Source organism: Ochotona princeps, chromosome X (assembly GCF_030435755.1).
Source record: "Ochotona princeps isolate mOchPri1 chromosome X, mOchPri1.hap1, whole genome shotgun sequence".
NCBI classification, from domain to species: Eukaryota; Metazoa; Chordata; class Mammalia; order Lagomorpha; family Ochotonidae; genus Ochotona; species Ochotona princeps.
This window is the reverse complement of record NC_080865.1, coordinates 83613550-83625555: the sequence shown is the minus strand read 5'-3', so window position 1 is coordinate 83625555 and position 12006 is coordinate 83613550. Positions and strand designations below refer to the sequence as shown.

The following is a 12006-nucleotide window of genomic DNA, read 5'->3' as shown; positions in this document are numbered from 1 at the left end:
CCCCCATTGACACATTCACCACATACTGGACAATTAAATTTATCTTTACAAACTTGAAGTAACAGAAATTTCTATGCAATTAAACTAGAAAAATAAAGATTAAACTTGATAGCTGGAAAATCCCATCTTTTGGATGATAGAAGCAGAGAGAATATATTTATCTCACCGTATAAAGCCAATATTCCTTTAAGACCCCAAATGGACAATGGCAGTACAAGAAATGAAAACTGTAAAGCAAAGCATGAAGACTGACATTGCCTGCATTTAAGACCAGGCCAGTGTGGTCTTGTTGAAAGAGCAGACTAACAGATCAAATGAAGAAAATACAGAGCTCAGAAATAGACCTGCACAAATATGGCCAACTGATATTTGACCAAGTAGCAAAGATAATGCAGTGAATCAAAGATGGTCTCTTCAGTGAGTGTTGTTACCAGAAGAACTAGATATCCATATGCAAAAAGAAAAAATTCATCTAGATTCAGGCCCTGTATCCTTCCAAAAAAAGTAACTCAAAATGAATGCTAGACATTAGTGTAAACACAGAAGCATAAAATGCCTGAAAAGAGAACAATTATCTTAATAGGTTTCACTCAACAATCAACAATACAATGTACTACTTAGTGTATGTTAGAAAGGCAGAGTGCAATATGGGACAACAGGTCTTCAAGGATCAGCAAGCAGGGCAAGTAGAGCATGTCCTTGGGCATGCTCTGTTGCTTTCCTAGGCCGTTAACAGGGAGCTGGATAAGATGGACTCGTGACAGTTGTTGAAGGACTATACTATTGTAATAATATAGAAGGAGGAATCAGTGGGGGAGAGGAGAATGGGGAGGGTGGGAGGGGAAATTCCTGAGCCTATGGAACTGTATCATGAAAATAATTGAAATGATAATGAAAGAAGTAGAGCAGCTGAGACTTGAACTGGTGCACATTTGGGATGCTGGCACCACAGGTGGAGGATTAGCTTGCTATGCCAATGTGCTGGTGCTGCAGGTGGTAGTTTTACTGGCTATTCCACAACTCTTCCATTCTGCTGTGAACTTTTTTGGAGACACCTTCCATTATGTGTGAAGTGTGCAGAGGGGCATGTTGGTGGCAAAATGCCATTGACTAGGAAGAGGCGAGGGACACTACAATTAGATTTGGAGGTAGAAAAGTCTAAATTCAGTTTTGGGACATTTTGAATGTACAGTGCTTTTGAGGCTGCAAGTGGTTGAATAGGAAGTCTGAAGTTCGGGGGAAAGGTCCACACGGGGGCCATTAATTAGATGAGTCATTTATGAGTCACACCACACAAAACATTCTGCACTTTCCTTGTCATCCTTAATAATTTGTCAATATGCATCCTCAACTAAATACATTTAGATTAATCTCATTTTGTAGCTATACTAGTCTGCAATTCCATAATGTGTACAAATGTACTAGAATTTATTTATTCCCTTATCAAGAGATATTCAAGGTGTCTACATTTACTATTAAAATGTTGCAATGAGGATTTATAAATACACATCTTGATGTATTTGTATTTTTGTAGCTTATGAATACATTCTCAGAAGTGGGATAACTGGAAATATAGTTAAGCACATTTTACTTTCAGTGACTATTTCTGGCCTAGATGTGTAGTACAACAATTGGGAGCATGGGCTCCAGAAAAAAAAGTATTGGCTTTTAAATCTCGAATCCTCTATTTCCTAGCTGTGCAGCATCCACAACTTATTTAATCTTTTCCTCACATAATTAGGAAGTATGTATCATGTATTTGTTGTGAAGGTTAAATGAGATAGTATATTTATATGAAGCACTTAGAAATTGTATGACATGCAGTAAACTTGGGAAATGTTCCTTATTATTTTTAAAAATACATATAATATGTAGAATTTAAGCTGCCTTAGAGAATGCGTACTTCCCCCAAAACTGAACAGTACAGTGTGCCTTAATTAAGAAAAAAAGTCATCAGTTCTAGTTCTGACCATTACAAAGTAGCTAGTATCTTTTTTTCTTGTGATGCCATGAAAAACTACAAAAAGTTGATAAAATATAAGGAACAACTAAGACATTTGACAGCAATGCAACCAGAACTACAGTCTTCGAGAGAGAAGGTCTCTGCAGTTTAAGCCTAGCGTTTGCTCCTGTTCCTCAGGTGTATTTCCCAGGCTAGCAGAGTCCAAGCAGGGAATGATGGCCTCAGTGGACCGATGAGATAGAAATCACACTGCTAGGAGGCTAAAATGGGTGGGCGAGTTGCCATAGCTGTGTAAGCCATGGAGAGAGAATCCAGAAGCCTGTGTGTTCTCATAACTGATCCGCTACCAGGCAGTAGCCTAAAGGCTGTTGGCTTTAAATTTATACACAAAACAATACTTTAAAAAGTTCATTAGGAGTAGGTTTATTGGTTTACCTGCTTTACAGATGTAAGTAGATTATTATTCCTCTTTTGTACAGGGAGGAAAAATAGGGGAATAGGTAGATTAACTTCCTCTAAGTCACACAGCTCACAGGAATGGACTAGGATTTGAACTTAGGTGAGCACTGTATCACTCTGTCTTTTTGGAAAGTTGGGGTAAGTCCAAGTGTCCTACATCTATTAATTTGTAAATGAACTGAAATTAGTATTACTGTGTGAAAGTTGAGTAAACTGAGACACAAAAATATTATTTAACTGCACCCCTAGGAAATATTGGAGCCAAGATTCCAACCCACGTAGCATGGTTTTAATATTTTTGTTTCTAAACATCATTTCACATTTATTTGAGCTTTTTCATCTGTAGTGGGCACAAAATTTATTATCTCTAAATTATTATGAGTGATGTAATTACATGATTTACTTTTTTAAAATTACAAATTCTTAGCATTGATAGTATAAATTTCTGGCCTATATTGTGACATTTAGAAATGTTTTTGTAGTGTGCATTGATTGAAATGGGGTAATCAACATCTCCTTTTCATTGATGTTACTTTACAGTTGGAGACTTGGAGCTTCTGACTTGCATGTGTTCAAACAACATTGCAGTCTCTTCACTGTGCTGTGTAGCATCTGATTCCTTTAATCTGACTTTAAATTTGTTATCCAAGCTTTCTATTTGTTCCCACCCCTCTCAGGCTCTATACTCGAGTTTTTTTTTAATTTTTATTTTGAATTTTTGAATTTTATGGTACAGTTTTGTAGGGTCTGGGATTTCCCCCCTCCCCAAAAGCCCACTCCCTGATTGATTTTCCCCATGTTGTTATAGTAGTATAGTCCTTCATAAGTAATCATAATTCCATCAGTCTGTTGTTTAAGTGTGCCCCAACATTGCTGGTACAGACAATGTCGGACAGTCCAGCATCCCATTGTTTACACATTTCCAACAGTTTCACTGGGAGTCCACCTTTGATTTGGAAGCAGGGATGCATATTGCGTTGTATCCCCACATCTGGATATGGTAGTCTCTATTACTCCATCACTATACATTCCCTCCATCACTATAATTAAATGAGAAGCCATGAAATAAGGTCAACAACCAGTATGAAATAGAACAACAACAACAACATTACAGTACCATGGAGTAAAAAGAAAAAAAACCCACGGAGTTTCTTTTTTCTCCCCCTTAAATAGCTGTTTATTGGCAGTGGGCTGGAGAAAGAGATGAAATTAGGGTACATAGACAGTACCACACACCAAAGTCACAAGGGAGGCAACAGTGATGGGAAACGCAGCTTGGAACCCCTCAAATGAGGCCCCCTCTTCGAGAGTGAGTTTGTGGGGAGAGGGTGAGGGGATGGGATCCTGGAGTGTTGAGTGGGGGGGCCACCTGAGGACATCCTTGCTTAGTAAGCGTGGTTAGAGATGAAGAGGGACTTGGTGGTGGTGGCCCCAGCTTGGCCACTTGGAGTGTACTTTCCTTGACAGGCAAGGCTGTTGGCCAGGGTCCGCTTTACGTACTCCTCCTGGGCTGTCTTCAGGTTTTCCTTCTTCCCACCCCAGCCCTTCAGGGCCGAGGCCTGCAGGGCGCGGCCATAAGAGAAGGTCAGGGCCCATGGCTTCAGGAGGGGGCACTTGTTGATGGCATTGAGGTTGATGGACGCTTCCTCCTCACTCTGGCCTCCAGACAGGAAGGTGACTCCGGCAACAGCGGGGGGCACTGTGCGGCACAGTGCCATGACGATTGCCATTGCAATCTCCTCGTGGGAATACTTCTGGGTGCAGGTGTATCCTGGGGTCACCATATTGGGCTTCAGCAAGGTGCCTTCCAGGTAGATGTGGTGGTCGCTCAGAGCCTTGTACACTGCGGCCAGCACCTTCTCAGTGACATACTGGCAGCACTTCAGGTCATGGCCCCCGTCGGGGAGGATTTCCGGCTCCACGATGGGCACAATGCCATTCTGCTGACAGATGCTGGCATAACGGGCCAGAACGTTGGCATTCTCCATGATGGCCAGGGCTGAGGGGGTATGTTTCCCGATCTTCAGTACTCAACGCCACTTGGCAAAGTCGGCTCCGTTTGCCTTGTACTGGGCACAGCGCTCTGACAGCTCATTCAGTCCTTCAGTGGTGGTCTCACTATTAGTTCCTACCAGGGGTACCACGCCCTTGTCCACCTTGATGCCTACGACACCGCCCTTGGATTTGATCACTTGCGGGATGGGCGCCCATCATCAGCCTTCTGGTAGAAGGTCTCGTGGAAGAGGATGACGCCCCCAATGCGGGGGTTCATGCGGTCATCAGCGGTCAGCAGCAACTGGAGGTAGAAACGCCGGTTCTCCTCCGTGTTCTCCGTGCCAATGGACTGCAGCCTCTTGGCGATGCTACTTGTGGACTCATCTGCAGCTAAGATGCCCTTGCCTGGGGCCACAATCTGGTGAGCGATGTCAGACAGCTTCTTCTTCTGCCCTTGGGTCAACTTGGGATATGGGTAGGGAATGGTGCTGGTGGCAGCAAGTACGTGACCCAGGAGGGTGGGTTGGCAGGCCACAGTAGGCAGTGGGTGGTGGGTGGTGGGCAGTGGGCAGTGGGCTGGCCAGCGCATTGGGGAAAGCGAATGTGGCGATTGTCACAAGGACCCGGTTGTGAGTTGTGTTCCTCTCCGAACACAGCCTATTCAGCTCCTGAGGGGGCAGCACTGGGGGACTGAGTTTTTTTGTTGTTGTTGTTGTTGTTTCTTTGTTTTCACTTCTCACATGAGGAAAAGCACGCAATATTTGCCTTTCTGTGTCTGGTTTATTTTACTCAATGTGATATCCTCCAGTTATGTCAGTTTGGCTGCTGATAACAGTATTTTGGCTTTTTATGGCTCAGTAATATTCCATTATACATATATATTTTCTTAGTCTAATTATGGACATCTTTGATGACCCATTTCATGGCTCTAGGAAATAGTGCTGCAAAATTAAACTGCACCACCAGAATCCAATGCATGTCACCATGGTTAATAGGCTCTATAAATATAAAGATATTAATAAAAATGTATTTGATAATTTTGACATTACATACAAAAATATTCAAATGGCAGACCTCCAAAACTGAAATATGTAATGATAGCATAGTGTATACATCTTTTCATAGTTTGTTTGTTATTAACGTTTATTGAAATTTATAGAGAATAAAAATGGACATTGCTTAAATTGGTACTAGGGGTTTTGAGGAACAAAATGGGTTACATATTAGAAAAAAACCCTGGAATTGTAAAAATATATTGTTGTATGAGTGAATTCCAGTAGTAGAGGAAGTAATTAGCTACCTGGAGAATCCTATAAGTAATTGTGTAGTCATTATTATATTGACATCTATGTACCAGTTATGCAATTGTGTGGTAATATATATATAAATAAGTGTATATTAAAGTGAATCAGTTTAATGTTTCTTTTATTTCCTTCTATTTTATTTTTAATTTTCTGATACAATTCCATTGGCTCTGGGATTTTCATTACCCCCTTCCCAAATTCCCTGCCCGCAACTGATTTCCCCCAATTTATTACAATAGTATAGTCCTTCATAATCAGTCATAAATCCATCATTCTGTTATTTAAGTGTATTGTGACATTGAGAGTACGGGCAATGGTAGACAGTCCAGAATCCTATTGTCAAGATATATCCAAAATTTTCATTAATAGTCCATCTTTGATTTGGAAGTGGAGATGCATACTGCATTGTATCTTAACATCTGGATAGGATAGTCTCTGTTAAAGAGTTACTATACGTTCCCTTAAATGAAAAACCATAAAACAAAATTAACAACAGGAAGAAAAAATGGAAAATTTACAATATGAAGTTAAACAATATGCTACTAAATGACCAATGTGTCACTGAAGAAATGAAAAAGAAAGCAAAAACCTTCTTGCAGAAAATGATGCCACTGTGTGATCTATGAGTTAGTGAAGAATTCAGTAAGAGAAAAGAACTATTTTGAAGAAATGAAAATAAAAACAAAAATACCAAAACCCATGAATTGCAGCAAAAACAGCTTTGAAAGGGTTATTGATCTTACAATTTTCATAAGGGTTGGCTTATATCAGAGAGAACATGTAGCGTTTGTCCTTTTGGGATTGACTTATTTCACTGAGCATAATGGATTCCTGTTGGGACCATTTGTTTGCAAATGGTAGAACCTCATTCCTTTTAATGGCTAGGTAGTATTCCATGGAGTAGATGTATCACAGTTTCTTTAACTACTGCTCTTTGTGTGGGCATCTGGATTGTTTCCATGTCTGCTGTTGTAGATTGTGCTGCTGTGAATATAGGGCTACACATCCCTTTCTCATATGCAGATTTCATTTCCTTTGGATATATTCCTAGGAGTGGGATAGCTGGATCATATGGCAGGTTTATTTTTAGTTTTCTAAGCACTCTCCATACTGACTTCCATAGTGGTTGTACTAGCCTACACTCCCACCAGCAGTGAAGAAGGGAACCTTTCTCCCCACATCCACGCCAGCAGGTGTTGTTAGTAGAGTTCTGAATGTAGGCCAATCTCACTGGAGTTAGGTGGAACCTCAGTTTGGTTTTCATTTGTATCTCCCTGACAGCTAGGGACCCTGACAATCTTTTTATATATCTATTAGCCATTTCAATTTGTTCCTTTGAAAAATGTCTGTTCCTTTCCTTCACCAGTTTAATGTTTCAAAATCGCACCTGACAGGAACCAACTTAAGTGATACTTGGTTTTTGCAAGTAACTTTTATGGAGATTGTAAAAATTTTTAAAGGATTTTGAAATTCTCATTCTTTAATTCATGGGCTATACTTTATAAGATGTCTTCCTATTTTATACGTACTAATTTCAGTGGCATTGTCAAATTCATAACAGTTTTTAAATACATTAATTAAGGAGTTTTCTAGAATTTTATAATCTCATCAGTATTAGTTTCATGACAAAAAAATGCTTATTTTTACCAATCATAAATACTAAAAGAAGTGGAGAACTTTGCTTTTTTAAAAAAATATATTTATTTTATGTATTTATAAGGTAGAGTAAGAGAGAGGGAGCGAGTGAGATTTCACCTTCTGTCTGACAGTTCACTCTTTAATTGGCTCCACCCCAAGAGCGAGGAGCTCTATCCTGGTTTCTCATATTGGTAAAAGGGTCCAAGTACTTGGGCCAACTAGATTGGGAATGGAGCAGCTGGAACTCAAACAGGAGTTCTGATATGGAATGCTGGCACTGCAGGGCGCAGGTTAACTTACTGTCACACAACCCTGGCCCCAGTGGAAAGTTTTTTATTTCAGTTCTATCACTTCCTAAGCATGTGAACTTAGACGATGGCTTTATCTTTCCAGTCCTGATTTTTAAAAATCCCCCACATATATGCCTACCCTTTCTGATGCAGATTATAAACATCAAAACCAATGAATTACAATTACCGTGTATTGAATGTGACAGTTAAAGTGTAATATATTATCATAGAATGTTTAATAATGCCCCCTTCCAATTCATATATTGAGATCGTAATTCCTAAAGTGGTAGTACTAAGAAGTAAGACATTTGGCAGATTGATTTTTCAGTTAATTTTAGTAAATGAGTTGGGTAAGAGTCCAACTTTATCCTTTTAGAAGTGGATATCCAATTTTGCCACTACATTTTACCAATGAAACTATCCTTTCTCCCCATACTCATCTTGACACACTTGTTAAAAATCATTTGATCATATATGAGGGTTTATTTCTGGGATATTTATCCGATTCCATTGATCTATATGTTCATCTTAATGCCAGTACTGTACTGTTTATCTTACTGTGGCATTGTAGTAAGATTTGAAAACAAAGTGTGAGTCCTCCAAATTTGTTGTTTTTTCCAAGGTTTCATTGGTTATTCTGGATATCTTGAGGTGTCACACAAATTTTACAATGGAATTTTCTATTTCTACAAAAAGTGCCATTGGGAGTTTGTTTAAAATTACCTTGTGCCTGTAGATTGTTTTTAGTAATATTGAAAATTTAACTTTATTAAGCTCTCTAATCTATGAATATTAAGTGGCTTTCCATTTTTGACACATACATTGATCTTTTCTCTGGGTATTAACGCAAAACCTTTGTAATTTCCTGAGTGTTATAGGTGATAGAAACATCATTTGTTATATTATTTGGTCCTTATCCTTGGCTCCTGATAAAAAAATTCTAAGAACTATAGAATCTCTGGAGTGATGAAACTATTTACTAATGAGAAAACTTGTGGCTAGAACCTTGAGTGGCTTTGGGCAGGGAGTTAGTTAAGAAACTGGCCATGGGATTAGAGGATTGAAACTTTCAGCCATACACCATGACTTCTAGATCAGAAGAGAGAGTGGAGACTGAATTCAATAACTACTGGTCAATGACTTAATCATTCTTAGGTAATGAAATCTCCATTTTAAAAAAAACCTCATAAATAACAGGGCTTATAGAGCTTTAATATTGGTGAATATAGTATCTTAAGAATGTGATACAAAGAAAAAGAGAGAGAGAAGAGCAGACACGTCTGTAACTGGGAATCCTTCTGGACTTTGTCTAGGTACTATAATTTGGCGGTTAATTGATATCTTTTGCAATATACCTTTAAATATAGTAAAAAGCAAAAGGTTTCCGTGAATTTTATGAGCTGCTATTGCAAATGCTGAATCTGAGGAGGCAATTGTTGGAAGCTGTCATTTATAGTAGCATCAGAAATGTGGATAACCTGGTGATCCACTACTTACAATTGACAAATGAAGAGTTGACAATTCTAATTGAACTGAGTTGTTGATTCCCATGGGGTCTGACACTATTGCTGGGTTGCTAATGTCAAGATTGAATTAAATCATTAAGACACCTGATTGGTGTTTGCAGAATATTGGAGAACTGCCTGGTTGATAGGGAAAAAAAAATCTCACATATTTGGCGTTGAAAATACTGTGAGTAGACAGTTTTTTTTTTCTTTCAATAGTTTTGTCTTCTTTCATTTTTTTCAACAATGTGCTATAGTTTTCAATGTGTAAGTCTATCACCTCTGGTAAGGTTTAGTTGTAAATAATTAATTTTTGCTGCAACATTAAATAGAATTTTTCTGAGTTTCCTTACATTGTTCATTTTAAATGTATAGAAATGCTAAAAATTTTGTGTTGACTTTGTATTCTGCTATTGTGCTAAATTCATTCTATTTTTTTGGGTTTTCTACTTATAAGTCTAAGCCTCTTATTTATAAATCACTCATTTTATCTGATTTCCTTGATGGAATTAGATACATAGTTTATATACATCATGTAAAGCCATACATCTTCCAAGTACAATTCCCCCTCAATTCTTTCTCAATCAACTTCTCTTCGTAGAGGTGTCCACTTGTTATCAGGTTGTTGAATATTCTTTCAGAAACATTTTTGTGTAGTCAATAATACAGCTTCAACTGGTTTCCTGTTAAGTGGCATAGAGTGTATGAAATGTCCTTGCATTGCTGGGATTAGTGCCACAGAAGCACGCTGGGATATTTGTTTAGTGTGCTTTAGGTCCTATCTAATTTTATAATTTGGAGTGTTTTGTGTAATATTTGTTTTAGCATTAGCTGTTAATAAATGTACAATTTATCACGATTTCTAAATTTTAAATTACAACGTTGGTAAGGATTGAGAAAGGATTAATGTGTTACTCCCTCATAGGTAGTAACATATTTGTATTCAAATCACAGCTTTCTGGAAAATAATGTTCTAATTCAGTGTTTTCCTAGTCATTTTTTGTTGTGCATTTGAATAATTTGCAGAACTTCAAAAAAAATGACAAATTCCAGGGCCTGCTTGAGACCACAGCTCCACCCACTGTGGCCTGGCGGTCAGATCCAAGCTGCTGTCTGTTTTGGGGAGGAGCGTTTTGCTGGAACACATGCCCTCTTACTTTCATGTATTGACTGGATGGCTTTCATACTACAGTGCAGAATACGGTGCTTTTGTCAGAGTCAACCTACCAAACAATCCGACCGTCTTGACTTTTTTTAAAAAAAAGATTTATTTATTTTTATTGGAAAGGCAGATATACAGAAAGGAGGAGAGACAGAGAGGAAGATCTTCCATCCTGTGGTTCACTGCCCAAGTGACCTCAATGGCTGGAATTGAGCCAATCCAAGGTCAGGAGCCAGGAGCTCTTCCAGGTCTCCCATGCGGGTGCAGGGCCCCAAGGCTTTGGGCCATCCTCAACTGCTTTCCCATGCCACAAGCAGGGAGCTGGATGGGAAGCAGGGCCGCTGGGACAAGAACCAGTGACCATATAGGATCCCAGCGCATTCAAGGCGAGGACTTTAAATGCTATGCTATCACGCCGGGCCCAACCGTCTTGACTTTTATGGAAAAAAAAAATTATTGATTATAAAACCCAGGGACTTTATGGTCATTGGACCTGAGTATATGTGTTTTGAAACAAACAAACAAAATCTGATCCTTTTGTTTGTCAAAATTTGAGAATCAATATTGTAACATAAAATGTATAGCTAGTTTATGATCATCTTATTTCTAGGTCAGAGTCTTTTGTTTCCTCTTCTACCATCTGCCCTGCCTTTGAACTTGCAGTGCTTTGGTTAGGGCTCTGTGAATTTCCATCAGATACCTGTACTATTAGGTTCCCCTCACCAGCCCCTAGGTAAAGTCATGGTGACACAGGAATAAAAGTTTATAGTACAAGTGACTTTCCTATCCCTGTTTTAAAATATTTTTAGTCTGTATTTTGTTTCATCTATGCATACATGCCATATATATATATATATATATGAAATGAAATTTATATTTAGAATTGTTATTCCAACAGGATTTGAAAACTTAATTTTAGTCGCTTTGGGGAGGTCACACTTCTTTTCTCTCTCTCTCTCTCTCTCTCTCTCTCTATCTGAGTTATGGAAAGATAGGTAGAGAACCTAAATGTAGCAAGGTTTTGGGAGGTAATCTATTACAGTTTCAGTATCATCTGTCCAGGTAAGCGCCCACTGTTTCCATGCTTGGCTTGAGTTGATATCAAGATCCCCGAAACACTCCGGGAAGGTGATCTTTGCTCTTCTCTCTGTGGTTCCTTTAGGTTGATGTTTCTTCTGCTGCTTTCATGTTGCTCTTTTACTCGTGGGGATCGTTCAGCTGTTCCTGTATCATACGGTGCAGTAAATTTCTGTGATGCTGTCTAAGGCTCCTTCTGCCTAAGTGCATGTAAGAGACAGTTTGTCTCCAGTATATCTTATTGTCTCCCTAGGGCTTTACCTGAAACTGGGGCCCACATTCTCTCTTTCATGGAAATGAAAAACCTATGTGGCTTTTATTTTCTGGTCCCTTCCCTGGGATGATTTGACATTTATTTTCTCATTGCTTTTTCTCTAGCTTTTCTTGTTTTCCTATCCTGGGCAATCTTTTGCTGTGAAGGAAGTTTTGGATAATCTTTGCTTTCTCAAAAATATTGTCAGTGTTATGAGCCCTCTGCTAGGCTTTTGAAACCTAAATGCCAAGATGAGAAGGCTTTTGCTCCCCACTGCTTTATGCTGTTTCGGCTGTCTACTGTCTGCCAAAGCAAAATGAGCACAGGATTGTTTAGTCGTTCAATGAAGGGAAAGGCAAG

The 12006-nt window shown here is 38.9% G+C and overlaps 1 pseudogene; it reads right to left on the bottom strand.

Annotated features, from left to right (window-relative positions):
* Positions 1-3807: 3807 nt before the first annotated feature.
* LOC131478650 (fructose-bisphosphate aldolase A-like) lies at positions 3808-5006 on the bottom strand (annotated as a pseudogene).
* Positions 5007-12006: the final 7000 nt, after the last annotated feature.